General features: G+C 45.0%; 1 long non-coding RNA gene across 17 annotated transcripts in view; it reads left to right on the top strand.

Annotated features, from left to right (window-relative positions):
• The window catches only part of LOC109688663 (uncharacterized), a 110727-nt gene that overhangs the window by 72819 nt on the left and 19021 nt on the right, over positions 1-18887 (top strand). For 12 of the 17 annotated variants that reach the window (XR_012439738.1, XR_012439736.1, XR_012439737.1 and 9 more), the window contains one exon: positions 8927-9056. The exons of the other annotated variants lie outside the window; for them this stretch is intronic. This is a non-coding gene — a long non-coding RNA (uncharacterized lncRNA). The remainder of the gene's footprint in view (positions 1-8926; positions 9057-18887) is intronic. 17 annotated transcript variants of the gene reach the window in all.

The following is an 18887-nucleotide window of genomic DNA, read 5'->3' as shown; positions in this document are numbered from 1 at the left end:
AACATCCCAGTAAACTCTTAACTCTTTATACTTTTCTGCCTGTATTTTTCTGCATAGAAAATTTTCCAGTTTTTATAAATAGTATAAGTAATACATTTATTACTTGTTGTTAAATTTCTACTTACTTAAGTAGATACAGTTTTACTTATATTTCTTTCATTGACTGCCTAGTATTCCAGATTGGATGTGCCATCTGACTGGCATTTAAATTTCCCAGTTTCCCAGTGCTACCAAAAAAAAAAAAAATCCAGATTTTTAGCCATTACCAGTTACACAGTGAATGTAAGAATAGCTAGCATTTATTGACCATAAATATTGTTGATGTGTGGTAAGTGACATTGTAACAGCCCAATAAGAAAGGCCCTCTTGGGCTTGGAATGTAGCTCAGTGGTAGAGCACTTGTCTAACTTGCACAAAGACCAGGTTCCATCCCCTACTTCATGAATGAAGGAACTAAGTGGCAAAGAAGTCAATAACTTCCCAAGTTCATGTGGTAATGGTTGATCCAGGTCCAAGCCTGTGCTCTAGATTACATCATAGCTCTCTGTAGATGGTGAGCACTTGTGCTGATGCATTAAATATACTCATAGCAGAGCACCTGCTAGCTCCAGACATGTGCATTTTATACTTTAATAATGTGAACTGGTGGTATTATTTTATGAAAAAAACCAATGTGGTTCTTTCCATAACCAGATGTGGAGTGTACCTGTTTCCTGAGAACAGAGGGGCTGCTGCTGCCCCTTGTGCCAGAGGCCCCACTGAGGAAAGTCATCCTCTCTTGTGGCCAGGGCTTCATAGATGAATTCAATCTGTTTTCCTCTGCTGTAGGCTAGATTAGACTCTCAGGAATCTTGGTAGCCCCTTTCATGCCCTCCAACTAAGACCAAGGCCACAAGCTGCTGGAGCAATCTGCTCCTGGTCTCCTCTTTTCTCTGTACCCTCTTTGTTTCCCAAAGGTGAGGGTACCTACCAACTAGATGTCTCCTAGGCCTCATTTTCCAATTCCTATGTCAAGAGGAGAAAAGGGCTTTGACTCCTCTTTGCTTCTACTTGCAGCTGCTACATCCAACCATCAGGAGCCCCACTATGGGTCTTCTAGGCCTTGAGCCATACCAGACCTACACAGAGAGGTAGGTGTGGCCTGCCTTTATGGCTATGACCTTTTTTTTTTTTTATTTTTGATGGGACTGGATTTGAACACAGGGTTTCATGCTTGCAAAGCAGGTGCTCTACTTCTTGAGTCACCCCTCTGGCCCATCTTGCTCTAGTTATTTTGAAGTTGGGGGTCTTGAGAACTACTTGCCAGGTTAGCCTCAAACCATTATCATCCCAAACTCAACCACCCAAGTAGGTAGGATTACAGATGTGAGCCACCAGTGCCCAGCTTATGGTTTTGGCTTTCATAAGACTGTATCAGTGGTTTTCAAACACATCTGCTGGGTGTGTGCTCTCACACCCAGCAGGGAACATTTGGCAATATTTTGGAGGTATTTTTGGTTGTCACAACTTGGTGTGGGGGTGTATGTACCACTAGTATCTCAAGGGCAGAGAGAAACCAGGAATGCTGCTAAACTTCTTGCACCACACAGGACAATAAAGAATTATTCAGCCCAAAGTGTCAGTAGTGCCGGGTTGAGAAACTTTGAGCTGTTGGAGGCAGACAGTGCCCACCCAGCAGATCGTTGTCCCCAGTGGCTCTTGAATCTGTTTCGGTGAAGCTGAGAGGTGGATGGCTCTCTGGTATGAAAGGCAGAGGCTTGATGCTGCATTTACAAAAATCTTTTTATAATGAATAGTGACCAATTTCCCTCTTGAAAAACCAAGGATGGCTGGCAAAGTTTGGGGGTGGGTAATGGGATAGATTGGCATTCTATGCATGAGATTGTAGACTATTGAGAAATTACAGATGTGGAAAACACTGCAAAATTTATTAGATGTGGCCCAGCTATTCTCAAAGCAAAATTTCAAGAAGCAAAATGGAATTAGATGCTTTATAATTAAACCAGAATAAAGGAAATTTAACTCAGCAAACTGGAAACACAAGCTGATAAAAAGGAGATAGAACAAGTTAAAAGCAGAAATTAATGAATTAGAAAACAAAATCTATAACTTTAATAAATACATTTAAGACAAAATAAATAATTTGGCAGATATACCAAGAGGAAAACACGTAAGTACAAATAGATACAAATGAATCTAAAATTGGAAAAAATGTTAATAACTTGCAGTAGAAGCTGTGTGTGGAGGGCTATACATTTGGCAGCGTCCTCATGTCTTTAAAACCTAGTTAATGAGCATGTGCTATGTGCCAGGCACTGTTCTAAGCACTAGGGATATGCACTGAACAAAAGATACAAGGCAGGGTCCCCAAACAGTGCCATGCTGAGTTATTAGCAAGTCATGGGCAATATCAGGTGGGAACCCATGATACCAATGTAGCTAAGAACCAAGGCTCAAGTGCCTGGATAGCAAAATGTTTGTTAATGAACAAGAAAATGCTGAGGCTCAGGTGAGATGGCACAGAGGAGAAATGAGAAATTTAAACTTCCAGACAGCCTGGACCCACAGGAAAATAAGGAAACTGTTATCTCTATTATTAACTATTTATTTTGAGATGGATTTTTTTTTTGTGTTACCCAGGCTGGTCTTGGACTCTTGGGCTCAAGTGATCCTCCCATCTCAGCCTCCCGAGTGCTGGGACTCCAGGTGTGTTCCACCATGCCTTCCAGAAAATTAATGTTTTTAATGATAATGACCCATGTCTTCTTACCAACTGTTGTCTGAAGTGCCATGAGACTGCTCTTAAAAATAAGGACTTGCCAGGTGCTGGTGGCTCATGCCTGTAATCCCAACTACTCAGGAGGCAGAGATCAGGAGGATCACAGTTTGAAGCCAGCCCATGCTAATAGTTCGTGAGACCCTGTCTTGAAAAAACTCGTCACAATAAAGGACTGGCGGAGTGGCTCAAGGTGTAGGCGACAGGAAAGAAACCTTTGCTCCAGAATTGGATCCATTGCCAGTCCCCAACCTCAGCAGACTCCATGGCAGTGTGACTGCCACAGAGGCCTGTGTGGGTCACCCCCAAACAGCAGGGGTTGCTGCCGTGGCTGGTCAGCCTCTGTCAACACCCAAGGCCCTTGGTATACTGCTCAGAAATGTTTTGTGGCCAGTTCCAAAACACCTGAGAGGGCAGTTTGCCCTTGTGCCTAGCCTGTGTGGGGTCTGTCCTCGCAGAGAGGAGCAAGAGATTGCTCAGGGGAGTCATAGGAAGACATTTTCTTTCTTCCTTCCCTTCCCTTCTTTTCCCCTTTTCTTCCCTTGCAGTATTGAGTTTGAACTCAGGGCCTTATACTTGCCTGGCAGGTAGTCTACCACTTGAGCCACTCCACAAGTCCTTTTTTTGTGTTGGGTGTTTTCGAGATAGGATCTCTACAACTGTTTGCCCAGGCTGGCTTCAAATGGCGATCCTCCTGATCTCTGCCTCCTGAGTAGCTAGTATTATAGGCATATCCATGGCACCTGGCCAGGAAGGCATTTTCAGTAGACTACCTCTGTTTTTGTTAACAATGGGAAACATGGCCTGCTCACCCTGTGCTTGACATATTCTAAGTATTTGACATCCAGTAACTCATTTAGTCCTCACCACTCTGTGAGGCAGCTTCCATTATTGTCATCCCATTTTATAGGCAAGGAAGCTGAGGCATAGAGCTGGGGTACCTTGCCTGAAGCCCCAGTAGGGATGAACTGTGCTTGGTCTCCATAAAGCTTCTCACATGTGCTCATGGAAATTGCTCCAGGACTTCTCTCTCTCTTTCTAGATCTTTGTGCGTGCCAGGACGTGTTTGCCATTGTCTGGTCTATGAAAAAGAAAAAAAAAGTAGAACTTGTCTGGTCTCCTATCCCTGATTATTACTCCCACTCCCTTTCTGATGGCTTTTGTAGTTTTTTCTACAGAGGGTGAAACTGAAGTGAGCACTGACTGATTGTAGGGAAAAATGGGGGAGGGAGATAAGAAAGAGTAATGGGGTAAATTTCATCAAAGTACATTATATGTGTGTATGGAAATACCGCATTGAAACCCCTTTGTACAATGAAACTACTCTAATAAAAATACTTTAAAAAAAAAAAGAATAACTGTGAGACTTTACTTGTGGCATTTGAATGAAATAACCCTTCTGTGGCTCCTATGAGGATCTTACAGCCTAAAGGCTGAACTACTTGGGTAATAGGTGTGCTTAACTTGCAAACTTTGTTGCTCAGGAAGAGCTAGTGAGTCTGACTCTGGACACAGGGGCAACCCACAGTTTAGATGAAGGGGCTGCTTCTCCAAAGGAGATCCCCAACAATCAAGCTGTGGAGTGATAGATGGGACAAGGAGAGGGAGTGGACATGATCGTTTGGACCAAAGCCAACTTTGCACTAGAATCAAGGAGGAAACACTTATCGGCTCATTAATTACAGGATGCCATAGGACTGATTATCTTTGCCTCTGGGTGTGGGGCAGTAACCTGTGCTTTAAACAAACAGTCCCATCCCTTAGCAATAATTAGCAGCAACAAAAGGCATCTTCATAGAACTGACAGGTGGCCACAACACACAGCCCCAACCCTGGCCCAGAACTGGGCTTGTATGCCACACCTCTGGGACCAGCCAGCTCTGGTTGGCCAGCCTACCGGGACATGGGCACAGAAGTAACTCATTCTTTCTTGGGCCGTTTGATGAGAACTTGCTCTGTAGTAGGCACTGAGAGAAGTACAAAAGAAATGTGAGATTGACTCTCAGTCTAGTGAATTGAGGAGACAAGATTAAGCTTGAAAGGTTAAACACAGCACGAGAAATACGTGTCACATAGAAAGAATGTGAATGCTCAGAGCCAAATGGGACTTTCTGGACCTGTCATCAGATGGATAGTGAGGAGGGGTCTCCATTACCTGTGAGATTTCTGCCAGGACATACTGACAGACTTCTTGTAAAAGAAGCATAAAATATAAGAAATTTAAAAATCATGTGAAGAACACTCATCAGAAATATGTATTGTTACTATTTTGGTTGTGTTCTCTATGACATTTTTCTTGTGTGTGTGTGTTGTCATTCTCCTGATCTCAGCCTCCCAAGTAGCTAGGATTATAGGCATGAGCCATCAGCATGTGACACTTTGGTTATTTTTGAGACAGAGTCTCACTTTATGCCCCGGCTGGCCTGGACCATATTCTTCTATTTGTGCTTTCCTGCCTAGCTTGGTTGACAGGCATGCACCATTGCATCCAGCCATTGGTTGCAATGGTGTCTCACAAACTTTTTGCCTGTGCTGCCTCAAACTGTGATCCTCCTGATCTCTTCCACCCAAGTTGCTAGGATTATAGATGTGAGCCACCGTGCCTGACATGGTTTGTGTTTTATGCATAGCAGAAAGTTATGAACATTTCCTCTTGTCAATAAATGAACTTCTTATTGATCTCTCATATTTCAGTGTGTATTGACCATGATTTAACTACCCCGTTGTTTTTGATACTTTATGTTATTAATAATTGTCACTATTATATAGTGCACATTCTTATTTTTTCCATTGGATAAAGTCTCTAAGGAGAATAAATAGATCAAAGAATATGCACATGTTTGAGGATGTTGATTCCTACTGCCAAATTGCCTTCCACAAAGGACGTAGAAGCTTACGCTCTCACTGTCATGTCTACAAGTGTCTCACTACATTCTTCCCTACACTAGGGATTAACAATTTTTTAATGTACAAATTTGATAAGCAAAAAATTGCATTTAATTGTTGATTTAGTTGCATTCCTTTTTATTAATTTGTTAGTTGGATACTTTTACAGGCCAATTGGTCTGTTCAACAGTGGGTGAACTCGGGGTCTTTTTAGACAGTGCTGTGTCACCTGAACCATACCACCAGGCCTAGTGTTTTTTTTTTTTTTTTTTTTTTTTAATGAGTCTGATTATATGTCTTAGTTTTATATATTTTCTATTGATATTTTTTTTCTCATTTCATTTGTGGAGGCTTTAAACTTTTTTTATTATTTCATGTAGTATTTCCTTTTGCTTATTAATTTATAAGAATACTTGGTATGTCTTAAAGCTATTAACTCATTATCTTTTACTGTATTACAAATATTTTAGACTAGATTATTATCTGTCATTTGGTTTTGTTCATTTTTAAAGTATCCATAAATCTAAATTGATATATTTTTTTTCTTTTTTCTTTTTTTGGGAGCACTGGGGATTCAACTGGGGAAAGTATGAGACTCAGGGTCTCATACTTGCTAGGCAGGCACTCTATCACCTAAGCCACTCCATTTGCCCTCCTATAAATCTAAAAGGTAATCAAGATAGCCTATACAGACCTTCCAAATCACTGGGCTGGAGGTGATTGTGACTGGAAGCAAGGAGGCCAGTAGGTGGCCCCTGCCAGAGTACAAATGCAGTAGGATGAGGCCCACACTCAGGCGGAGTGGAGAGGTAACCAAAAGGTGGTGGCCAAGGGTGGAGAAGGGAGTAAGGGGGAGGAGTCTGAGATGACTCACAGGGTGCTGACTTGGATGAGGGCTGAGCAGGTGAGGATGAGCCAGAATAGGGACCATGAGAAGAGCTTTGGTGGGGGTGGGGAGAGATTGTGATTGTTCCCTTTGGGCTTATTGAGTGGTGGCTTGTGGTGGGATAGCTCACTGGTGTTTGGCTCTCTAGGATTGAGCTAGTATCTGTCTTTGTGTCAGACTCAGGAAGACTTTTTCTGCTACAGAATTATATAGTCACCTAAACTATATACTCCTGTAGTGTTTTTGTTTTTATTTTGCATTTAGATCCTTGTCTAGGTGAAATAGGTGGTATTGTGGTGAATCGTGATTTAAGGAGTTAACTTCTTTTTCCTTGGAGTCACTGGTGATTACAATGTCTCTAGTCACCCTTCCCATATCTTACATCTCCTCTTCTCCCTGGGTTGGTCTAGGTTTATGGTCAGTTTCCATTGAGTTGTCTGTACATGCATCAGTATCATCTGTATGGCTGATACTTCCTTTAAGTATATTTTAATAGGTAATAGGGCAGGGTAGGCTTTACCGCACTTTTTTCCCTCAGACTTTTCTTTGCCTTTTTTTTGGGAGATACTGGGCTTTGAACTCAGGCCCTCACACTTGCAAGGCAGATGCTTTCCCACTTGAGCCACTCCACCAGTCCTTTTTCATTTTGGGCATTTTCAAAATAGGGTCCCTCAAACTAATTGCCCAGGCTGTCTTCAAACTGAGATCCTCCTGATCTCTGCTAAAGCCCTTCACTGTCATCGACCTCTCCTTAGGGAAGTCCCCAGCTTTTGACCCATAGGCAGTCCTGTGAACTCTCAGAACCCCTGTGTTACTGCTGCTACTCCATGCTCCCCACCATGGACACTGTACAGTATCAGTTTTGCTCACAGTCTTGTGTGGGACCTGGTCTCAAGCCAGTACACTGTCCACACCTGGCCTCCTCTGAGGAGTAGTTCTGGGGATCTTGACCTGTTCCTATATGTGCTGTTGCTAGAAAGAATTCTTCAGAGTTGTTGGCATTTAATGGCTTTCTTTTAGTTTCTTTTCCTTATTTCACATTTTCTAGACTTTTAAAAAGTGACTTTTTCATGATCTTTTTATTGAGATATAATGAAGATAAAGTCATAAATCCTAAGCACACACCCCAGTGAACTTTCACACAGGTATTCGCTACATAACTACTCCCTAGCTCGATATTTCTTTTAGGATTAAGATGCTTTTGGGGAGCTGAGTTTGCCTGTGAGCTTGATAGGCTGAGGTGGGAGGATAATGAATTTGAGGCTGGCCAGAGCTACATAGTGAGACCCTGTCTCAAAAACAAAACAAACAGCTTATTGGGAGAGTTCAGGTGAAGAAGGAAGAACATGAATGTGTTCTCTACACAGCCGTTTTATTTTCTGGAACTGTCATTAAGGGTGTTAGGAGGAGAGCCATATGTCAAGTTTGGCTTTAGAAGTGTGTATAGAGAGCGGAGTGGTTACATTCTGGTCCTCTTCTTACTAGCCATGGGACTTCTATTACCTCAGTTTCGATAGAGTACATGGTAGCTCCTGCCTCATAGGGTTGTCATGAAGATCACATGAGGCATATAAGTGCACAAAACATGTTAATTGTTGTTTTTGTTGTTATTAATAACAGTGAGGAGGAGGCCATAGTTCTTAACTAAGCATACGCATCAGAATTACCTGGGGCCATTTTTGCTAAATCCACCTGCCCAACCTGGCCAGATCTACTGAGTCAGAATCTAGATTTCACATGTCTTCTCAGGCCATATTGTTGCTCATCTATGGTTAAGAACTACTGGGCTGGAGATTGCTGTGACCGGAAGCAAGGAGGCCAGTGAGTAGCTCCTGCCAGGGTGCAGATGTAACAGGATGAATTCCACACTGGGCAGGGATGGAGAGGATTCCCAGCTGGGCAGACCCAGGCAGAATGGAGAAGTGACCAAGAAGTGGTGGCCAAGGGTGGGGAGGGAGTAAGGGGAAAGATCCTGGGGTGCTGACCTGGGTGAGGGCCAGAGTAGGTGAGGATGAGCCAGGATGGGGACTTTGGGGAAAGCCTTGGTAGGGTTGAAGAGAGACTGCGATAATTCCCTTTGGACTCTTGGTGGATCTCTAGGCCTGGATCAGTGGCGTGATTCTGGGAAATACCAATGCAAGAAAGATAGATAGAGCCATGGTCCTGTACATAGAGTGAATGTAAAGGGCAGAGGAGGGCCAAATTTATAAGCACCCAATTCTGCAAAGGTCTGTGTCCACTTACTTTCCCCTACCCCAATAGAGAAGAACCAATTTCACCTGTAACACCTCTCCACCCATTACAGAAGATGGGACAATAAACTCAGTCTTTTCATCTGGACATAAATAATAACTTTGAATCATTCTCTTTCCTCACAGGTCACAACATTTTTTACATTCCTTGACAGAAGAGCTTAATCCTGGTCCATCAGCAGCCTCAGAGAACACACTGGGTTGTGGATAGCATCTTACTCTCTGACACCCCCTATGTGGTCATGACCAGCCCCAGGTGAATGGTTTCCTTAGACTTAGGCTTTTTAAAGACCCCTGGCATCAACCAGTTACTCTTAGCCATTCCAGCTTCTCTCAGAATCACTTGCAGTTAGAATTAAAGGTATGAAAAAATGAAAGATGTTGCATTCCTCAAGGAAGATGATCTGGAATGAATTGTTCATTTTCTTATTCTAGACTACTGCTGTCCAATAGAACTTTCCATCATGATGGAAATTGTCTTTTGTGCTGTCCAGTACAGTAGCCACATGTGGCTATCAAGTGTTTGAAACATGGCTGGTGTGACTGAATTGAAATTGGCAGAAGGAAAACCAGGAATTACTAGGCTGTGTTCAATGAAAGGGACACTAATTGCCCCAATATCAAGTGCCCCGAAGGGTAACTTTGAAATCAAATGAGCTTTCTTTTCCCTTCCTTCCTTCCTTTCCTTCTTTCCTTTTTTCCTCCCTCCCTCTCTCCTTCCATTCCTCCCTCTCTTTCCTTTCTTTCTTTCTCTTTCTCTTTTTCTCCTCTCTTCTCCTCCTTCAGGTTTGAACTCAGGGCCTCTTGCTTGATAAGCTCTCACTCTACCACTTGAACCATACCACTAGCCCCCACATGGGCTTTCTTTCTGCTACCCTCTAGTCTCTGCCCTTTATCTTGCCTGTCCTGAGAGGGGGTCACCCACGGCATCCCAGGACTTCTTCCAGCCCCGCTCTTCCTACCTTAGGAACATGGCCTGTGCCTTTCTCCCCTGTCGTTATTTTCCCTTACCCCTCATGCATCAAAACTCAAGTCTTCCAAGAAGGTTTCTTGGACTTCTCTGTGTCTTTGAGGTGAGGCCAGTTTTAGAACCCTGAGCAGATTCTATTTGACCTTCTAGTTGGTGGCAGGTGGTGGTCTCAGGAAGATGTGGCTGCAGTATGGATGTGTGTGATCACTGTATTTTAGACTTCCTTAACCACCGTTCACAGTGAGAAATAAAGCTTAGGTTCCAACAGTGACATGTGTACACTAAGGCCAAAGGTTTGTGAAGATAATAACCTCCCTACATGTGAGACATTTGGATATTTTCTGTTCTGTTTATTTTTGTAAAGAAAAATGCTGGCTGTGACCCACTAAGCTGATTTCACAGCCCATTAATGGATCACAATTCACAAGGTGAATAGTGCAGGGTGAGGTCATGGCTGCATTTCTCAACCCCAGTCTTGACAGCCACCCCTCACCCAATGTGAAACAACTCTAAACCCAGGCTGAGTGGCCTCAGTTGGCCCTGTTGAAGCTGCCTATCTGTTGTCACAGCACTGTCCAGACACTATGCTCTGGGTTCCTCACAAAGAGAGCCAACAGATGTGGGGCTTCTGTTGGTGGGCCACCTGATGGAGCTGTGCATTCTGTGGTCTTTTTTCAAGTGCCTTGGTTGGTAATACCTTAAAATGGCCATGGTCACAGAGACTGTCACAAGAGACTGAAATCAAGCATTTGACACTTGAGAAAGATGCCAGCTCAGGATCAGGGCCAAAAGCTGCACACTCATCCCTGATGAGGGACCTCCCAGGCTCAGCAGTGCCACTCACTTGGCAGGGCCATGAATGGCAAATAGGAACAAAGCAAAGCCAGACATGGTAGAGCATGCCAGTGCTCCCAGCTATTCAGGCGGCTGAGGCAGGAGGCTCACTTGAGCACAGGACTTCAAGGCCAGCCTGGGTGACATAGTGAAATCCTGCCTCAAGAAAAAAAAAAAAGCAGAGAAAAAAAAGAACAGGAGAAAAAAAAAAAAGCTTCTGCATGGCAGTGGCATGACCATAGGAGTACCTAGCTGACCAGAGGAATGATGACAAATTTATTTAAGAGCATTCCAGGTGCAAGAGAGTCTTGGAGTCCCATCTCCCTTTAGATTTGAACTTTAACCCTGAACTTGAAGTCATTGAAAACAGGACTCTCAGAGATAGCTAAATCAAAATCCCTGCATCTAAAGCAAGTGCTTTTATTCTTCTGAATGCCTCAGCTCAGCCTTCTAACAAGTTGCTATCTGACCTCTCAACCCTCTTGTGAAGAAAAGAAACAGTGGGTTCAGGTGGCGGCAGGTGGTCTTTAGCGATAGACTTGTAGATAACAGGAAAGTGAAGCTGTAGGACAGACGAGAAAAGCAACAACATAGAAACAGCCAGTTACGGCCCTGTGCATTGGCAATGCTTGTAGGAAGGCCTCTTTAGTGCGCAAAGGAGACTTTTTTTTCTTGCAGTACTGGGGCTTAAACTCAGGGCCTACATCTTGAGCCACTACACTGGCCCTTTATTGTGATAGGTTTTTTTTTTTTTTTTTTTTTTGAGATAGGGTCTCGCAAACTATTAGCAAGGGCTGTCTTCAAACTGTGATCCTCCTGGTCTCTGCCTCCTGAGTAGCTAGGATTACAGGTGTGAACCACTGGTGCTTAGCTAAAAGGAGACTTTTTAAATGGCATTACAGAATTTTGGGGACCATCTTAGCAAAATTTCCCTTCAAAGATGTTAAAATACTGCTTTGGCAATTGAAATTCTACTTTTTAGATAACGCAGTTTATGGGAACCTCCTCAGTGACTCTGAATAACTGAGATGCTGTTTTCTCTCAGTTCACCCTACTCCTGGAAACCTACAGCTAAGGCATGCTGTGATCTTGGTTGCTGGGGCAAGCCCTCCCCACACCTGTCTGCCTTAGCCAAGGGTGCCTGCTTGACTGTTGGGCTCCTTTGCTTGCTGACACCTGGACACAGGTGTGGAGAGGGGACTTAAGGTAGAGTGACACAAGTGACAAGAGGACAGGACAGAGCCACTCGGTATTTAGGAAATAGGGCAGTTTAGGAAGCAACAGAGGGTGGGCTTGAAGACAGATTCCACCCTCTTCACTGCTTTGCCCCAGCGAGAGCAGCCCCACCCACCAATGCAGGGCCAAGTTCCTTTGGTAGCCTGTCCTTCCAACTCTTTCTGTAAGTCACCCTGGGTGACAGCAGGGGCTCTCTAGAGAGGGAGTGGGCCTCAAGAGAAGCCTGATACTTTGGAGAGAAGGATGGATTATTCCACACTATCTGAGAAGGCAGAAAGCAGAAGCAGTAGGGCTGGGGATCTGTCACATCACCAGGAGGTTTCTTTCTTAACAATAGATTACTGTGTGTTATATGCATGCAGAATACATTACACCTCTTATGGCTGGTATTTGCAAATGCTATTTGATTACAAAATGATGAAACAGTGTATCCCAGTAGGGAGAAAATAACAATAATAGTCTAAAATAACACTATCAAAAGTCTTTGATCTGGTATTGTGGTACACCTCTGTAATTCCAGCTACTTGGAAGGCAGAGGTAGGAGGATCTAGGCTCTATCTGAAAAACAAAGGGCTGGGGGCATGGCTCAAGTGGTAGCAAGCCTGAGGCCCTATCCTCAGTACCATTAAAAAAAAAAGTTTTTGAAAAGATTTCAGAGTGTTTACAAAGCTACTCTGCAATGTCCTTGGGGCCAAGAATGGGGTAGGGCTTGATCAAAGTTGTGGTCTCAAGAAGCTGCCCAGTAGTCATCTAATAATGTAAGGGGTGGAGAAAAAACTCCCAGAGGATGAAATCATAAATGATTTTAACAGGAGGAAAGGGGGCAGGGCAGTAGTCACAATGGACAGATGAGCTTCGATTTTTCAATAAGCCTCCTGATTTTCCACATTTTCATGAGGACTTGGTTATGGTACCCAATAGGTAGGTGAGGAAACCCAGAAAGACTAAAGTTCAGAACCAGCAGAGATCAAAAGAATCCTCGTCAGCACCAAGATTGGTTGTTTGCTTCCTTCTTGGTCTGTTTGAACGAAGAGCACAAACAAGGCACCAACTTCCTTCATTGAGGGGAGGACATGACTGCTCATGTCCCATTCCCACTTTTGTTTCCAACTCTAACTCCCCTGAGAATAGACCTCAAACTGGGGGAAAAAGTGGAACAAAGATCATAGAGTGAAATGACCCCAACAGTAGAGTAGGTGTTAGTGGAGCCCCGAAAACCCCTTCCCAGAGCAAAGACCCACCTGTTCTATTCTCCAAAAAGTTAGTCACCCAGCACTTCTGGGGAGAGCCTAACTAGAGACCAGTTCATTTATTAGTCCTAGATTCAAACACAGATAAGGAAACTAAAACTTGTCTTGTTAAACAATTTATTTATTTTTAAATAAATATCCTGAAGGGAAGCTTCTTTGTGTTGTAGATGACATAGCCATGGATCAGACAGTAAATGACTTTGGGATGACAAAGTCTGGATCAAAACAACTTTGTCAAGGTGGGAAAAAAAGGAGGAATTAATGTAGCATTTTATATTTGGGTTTATCCAAGTAGATAGTAGGGGAACTAAGGAGCCTGAGGAGACTGGTTTTCTACAGATGTGAGAGGCTCAGGACAGCCTAGCCACACATGGAGCAAGGACCAGGGAATAAGGGGAAGGGTAGGGTGGGGGGGTGGGAGGGGGGAAGCTTCAAGACACTGACCAAGCAGGAAACATCTGGTCTGGGGACAGAGGAGCAGGTGGTAAGACAGAGAACCAGCAACCTGGAGAAGAGGTGATTTCAGAACGTGAGGGAGGCACAATTCTGTAGTCTAGAAGGCTGTGTTAGGGAGAATAGTTTTGGGTTCTGTCTGAAGATCGTGGCCTATGTGATGGTGAATTCTCTGTCAGTGGGAGGACTGCAGAGCCCCAGGATGGTCTCCCTGCCAGGGACACCTCAGAAGGGATGTTAGAGCCTCCATGCAAAGGTCGCCTTCTAAAATCCCCTCCCAAGATGTTTATGGATGCCATGGATGCACCTTTGCACATGCAGCTTGTTATAGAGGTTAAAAGGGCAAATGTAGGCGTGGGGGTTCAAGTCCTCATTCTGTCTTTTTGAAGACTTTGGGTTGAGATTCGTAAGCTCTCTGTGCCTCAGTTCTTTCAGTAAGATGAGGGTCATGACAATAGCTTGCACCCACTGGGATTTTTGTGAGGTTTAAAAGAGGTAAATCAAGGCAGAACTATACCACACTTGTGAAAGATCTGTGTACTGTTAGCCACTGGATTGCCATTGTCACCATCATTGTCACCAGTTCACCATGAACTTACTGAACCCTCTGTGCTGAGGGAGTAGAGATGAGTAAGTTGGGTCCCTGCTTTCAAGAAGTTGCATCCTAGCGTGGAGGCACAGAACTGTCACATGGGGAGATATGTGTGGGGCAATACTGGGTGTGGTGATGTCACCTGAGCAGGGCCCATCTGGGAAGGCTCCTGGGGGTAGTAGGAACCAGCCTCTGAAACCATGATGTGGCTCAGAAGCATTTTCATTGCTCTCCAGGCTGTTTTACTCTGGGGGTGGCTTAATTCAGCACCCCTGATGCACTCCAGTGGAGCACTAGGACAGGCCCAGCCAGCTGGGCAGGCCCAAAGGCATGGGCGTACTGGGCACAAGAGAGGCCCATAGCCCTCCATTCCCCAATCTGAGGCCTAAACACTAAAGCTCCCTACATGTCCCCTGTGCCCAACACTGTGCTGGGTATTCTCTGTGCTATACTGACACATACTGTTCTGGGAGACGGGTGGTGTCAGGGTCATCCCATTTTACTGCAGAGAAAATAGGCTGAGATGTTAAGTGTCTTACAAAAGGCTGGACTTGGAGCCAAGGTTTTCAATGCCAAAATCAGGTGCCATTTCCCTACCCCACCCTGGGCAAGACCAGCAGTGACTCTGCTGAGCACCCTGCACTCTAGGAGGATATGCAGTCAGAGATCTGATAACTGACTGCCCCAGCCTGGGAGGCCAGGACTGAGAAAACCCTGCCTTGCTGAGCCTCAGGAGCTGAGTTCAGCTGAGGCTTCTGCAATGCAGACCCTCCCCACTCCCTTTGAGACTCCCTCCACGGGCCAATGCAGAGAAGGAAGGCCTCGGGTCTGAGTGTTCACAGCTTATTTTTTCAAACAAAATTTCATCTAGACTCTCTCCAAATTGAAAACAGGGGAGCTGTTCTGGGTGAAGAGAGTGAGGGAATGCATGTGGCTTGTTTCCTGGCCCCTCCAGCCACACCTCAGATTATTCTGTAGAACCCCTATGTAGTCCCAGGCTCCTGCCCTAAGGTAGGAGACCCAAAACTGCTCTGTAGTGAGCTCTTCTCCATTGTGGTAGGGTATTTTTGTTGTTGGTTTGTTTTTTGTTTTTGCAGAGCTAGGATGGAGCTCAGGTCTCACGTGTATTAAGCAAATGTTCTACCACTGAGCTATACCCCCATCCTAGATACTTGTCTTTGTTTTTTGTTTTGTTTTGTTTTTCTAACTTTGGTAAGTTATACATAAAATAAAATTTGCTATTTTGGCCACTTTTTTTTAAATATCAAATTCCTTTACAATTACCAACTTTTCTTCTGTTTTAGTGGTACTGGGATTTGAACTCAGGGCTTTGCACTTATGAGGCAGGCTCTCTACCACTTGAGCCACTCCAAAAAGTGGCCCATTTTGGCCACTTTTGAATGTGTATAATCAGCAGCATTAAATAAATTCACGGCATGTAGCTGTCACCACCATCCATTTTCAGAACTATTTTCATCTACTAAACTGAAACTCTGGACCTACTCAGCACTAGCCTTCCATCCCCACTCTCCCAGCTCCCACAGACACAATCTGCTCTCCTGTCTTTATGAATTTGGTATGTAGAGTAGTCAAAAATTTGATGTCTGGCTTATTTCCCATAATGTTTTCTAGGTTCATCTGTGTTATAGGATGTGTTAGAACTTCATCCTTTTTTAAGACTGAACCATATTTCATTGTATGCCTATACATTCTGCTCATCTATTTGTCCATCCATGGGTACAGGGGTCTCTCCCTTTCTGCTATTGTAAATGAATAACGCAGCTATGAAGGTGGGTGTACAAATATCTGTTTGAGTCCCTGATTTCAGTTCTTTTGGCCTAAACTCGAAGTGTGACTGCTGGATCAGGTGATACCTCTATGTTTAGCTTTTGGAGGAACCACTGTACCGTTTTCCACAGTGGCAGAAGCATTTCCATACCCACCAGCAATACACAGGAGTTCCACACTCTCACCAATGGAGCTGAGGATTCTAATCTCTTGCTCATGGCTGAAGAGACTGGACAGTGCCTGGCACATAGGAGGTGTTTGATAGTTGCTGGATGGAGGGCCTTGGTCTCAGAGCAGCTGTATCTGAGACAGTGCCACACTGTGTAGCCCAGACTGGCCTTGAACTCTCCATCCTCCTGCTTCAGCCGCCTGCATGCTGGGATTACACGTGTGGGCCACCCTTTGCCTGGGTGAGTTATTGAGAGGTACCTACTAGTGTCAAGAGCTACAGTAACAAGGAAGTGATGCCAACAGGGTCATAAGAGCTGGAGGCGCTGCGAGCGTCAGGGAATCTGCAAGTTAGAATATTTTTCAAACTGTAAGTCTCAATGCATTTGTAATCCTGAAACCAGTTTTTAATGCCTGAAACTAGCACTTATGAAGGATGAAATGAAATCCAGGGCGTAATGGATGGGGGAAAAAAGGTATGTATCATTGTGTGATGTTTATGTAGGTGTGTATTGGATCACAGAGTTTGAAAATCAATGCTCTACAAGGTCTGCAGCTTCTCTTAAAGAATTCCCCACGGCAGGGAGCTTAGAACACTACCAGGAGGCCCACACTGTTAGGGGGCCCAGGATACTATGGGAACATTCTTCCCTTGATTGAGCAGAAACCATTCAGCATAGAAGATCTCCAGTCTGAGCCCCTACTGTGTGCTGGGGCCTGTAATAGGCCCTTGAGGTGAAGAGGCCAGAGGGTGCCCCCAAGGAGTTTATCCCAAGATCAGTAGGAACCTTCTGAAAGTTTTAAGCAGGGATGTGTGTGCGTGTATTATTTTTTTTTAACATCAAAGGAAAAGTCCATGCAGGGAAAAGATGAGAGTTGAGAGGCCCTGAGGAACAGGGAGGGAGGGGAAGCTATGAGGGGCTAAGGAAAGTCCTCCTTCATTTTCTGTGGACCCTTGAGGTTGGCTGTTTGGACCTGGGAGTTGGGAATAGGATTCCTGGGAGTTGGAATAGATTCTAAAGGGTGTGTAGTGCTTGGAAAACATCTCTGTTTTCTGTGACTGGTGCTGCAGTAGAGAAACTGGGGAGAAGCCACAGGTCGACCCAGAGGCTCTGTGATTCTCCAGAACTCTTCTTGCTTCCTTCCCTTCACACAGCCAGGCTTGGTGCCATGATGTCCATCCCACTCCTACACCTTTGTTCAGGCTATTCCCCTCTCTAGTACACCATCTCCACTCCTTTCTCTTTCTTCTTAACCCAGGGAGGCTCATCCCCAAGGCCTAAAGGCAGGTGCACATCTTCTGCAGGACTCTACCCACGACTGCTGCCTCTACCCTGCAGAGCCCAGCCCCTTGCAGTCTGTGGCCAGCAGGGGTGGGGTGGACTGCAGAAGCATTATACAGCATGTGTTGGGCACTACACTGATGGAGCTCCCTCTTCAGTTCCAGCTTGGAGTGGGATGAGAGTCTTCCCCACTCCGCTGATCCACAGTGAGATATGCACACAGGAGTGGTCTCAAACCATGGCCTGTCGGTGAGATCAAGGCAGACACAACAGGATGATGCATGGTCCAGCAGAGACTGGCAGCAAGGGCTCGCCAGAAAGATTCTGCTGGCCCTCATGTCACATTTTAAGTCAGATGGTATCCAAGTCCCAGGTGAGGAGGAGGCTGGCAATTGCTATTAGAGCTTAGGCCACCTCTTGTGGCTTGCTGCATTGACAAGAGGCTGGGAAACTGTCCTCCTACTTCCAGTCTGGGCTCCTGCCTGTTCAGCAGGGCTGGGGATATAATGACCTGAGTAACAGAACCTTTTTAGGTGTCTCCAAATGGACTTGTTGGTGTGAGAGGCCTTGACTTACCCCAACAGGCAGCCCCTAAGGAGCAGATTTTGTTCTGGCCACCATGTTTGTCTGGGAGGGAGCAGGGGAGCATGATGATGCTTTCTCACTTCCTGGGCAGTGAGGCTGCTGGGGAGGGCCATCCACTTTGTGGCTAAACTGCCCCCTCACAGCATAGCCCGTGCCATGTGTAGAGTGACCTGAGTGGAAGCCACCCAGCTATGAATCTGCCTGCAGAACAGAGCCTTGTGTGCTTATATGTTTTGATTGGCATTCATCTTAGACATCCTGTTTCCTTTCTCCAAGTAAGGCATCTGGGTACAAGGAGGAACATATATGTTCCGCTTGACCATATGGCAGGCCCCATGCCCCAGCCTCCACTGGTTTAGTCTAGGATGACTACCTCCTGATACCATCCTTCTGCACTGAATTTTACAATTTTCTGCATGCTACACAGTGTACATTTGAAGTCTGGCCATCCCAAACTTCCCCTCCAGATATTATGAAAAATCTGCCCACCACTATTGCACAACGCTGAGGCAGAGGTGTGGAAACAGTTACACTTACACACGTGTGTTCTTCAGTGACTTCTGCAGTTGGCTACCATCCATGCCACACCCAGGCCTGGGCTCTGCTCTGCTGAGCTCTCCTGTACCTCCCCCACCCCGCTTCATGAACTCTGACGCAAGGTGGTGACTGCTTCAATGTCTTCCCCCCCACCAGGCTCTTAGCTTTCTGAGGGCAGCTACTGTTTTCATCTTTCTGTCCCTGAGATCTTGTACATTAAGTCAGTGCTCCATATGTTTTTGTTGAATGTGTAAAATTTTAAACTTCTTAAGGGCAGGAACTGAATTTTTCTCTTTCTTTCAAATTCCACATCTCAGCCCTGCCCAGAGTGGGGCACACAGCAGGGTTTTGAGTTAACCAATTGATGGAGACTGCTGGAGAGTGACCTTGA

The sequence above is a fragment of the Castor canadensis genome, chromosome 12 (assembly GCF_047511655.1).
Source record: "Castor canadensis chromosome 12, mCasCan1.hap1v2, whole genome shotgun sequence".
NCBI classification, from domain to species: Eukaryota; Metazoa; Chordata; class Mammalia; order Rodentia; family Castoridae; genus Castor; species Castor canadensis.
Note: the sequence above shows the minus strand (reverse complement) of the source record. Positions and strands in the feature narration are given on the sequence as shown.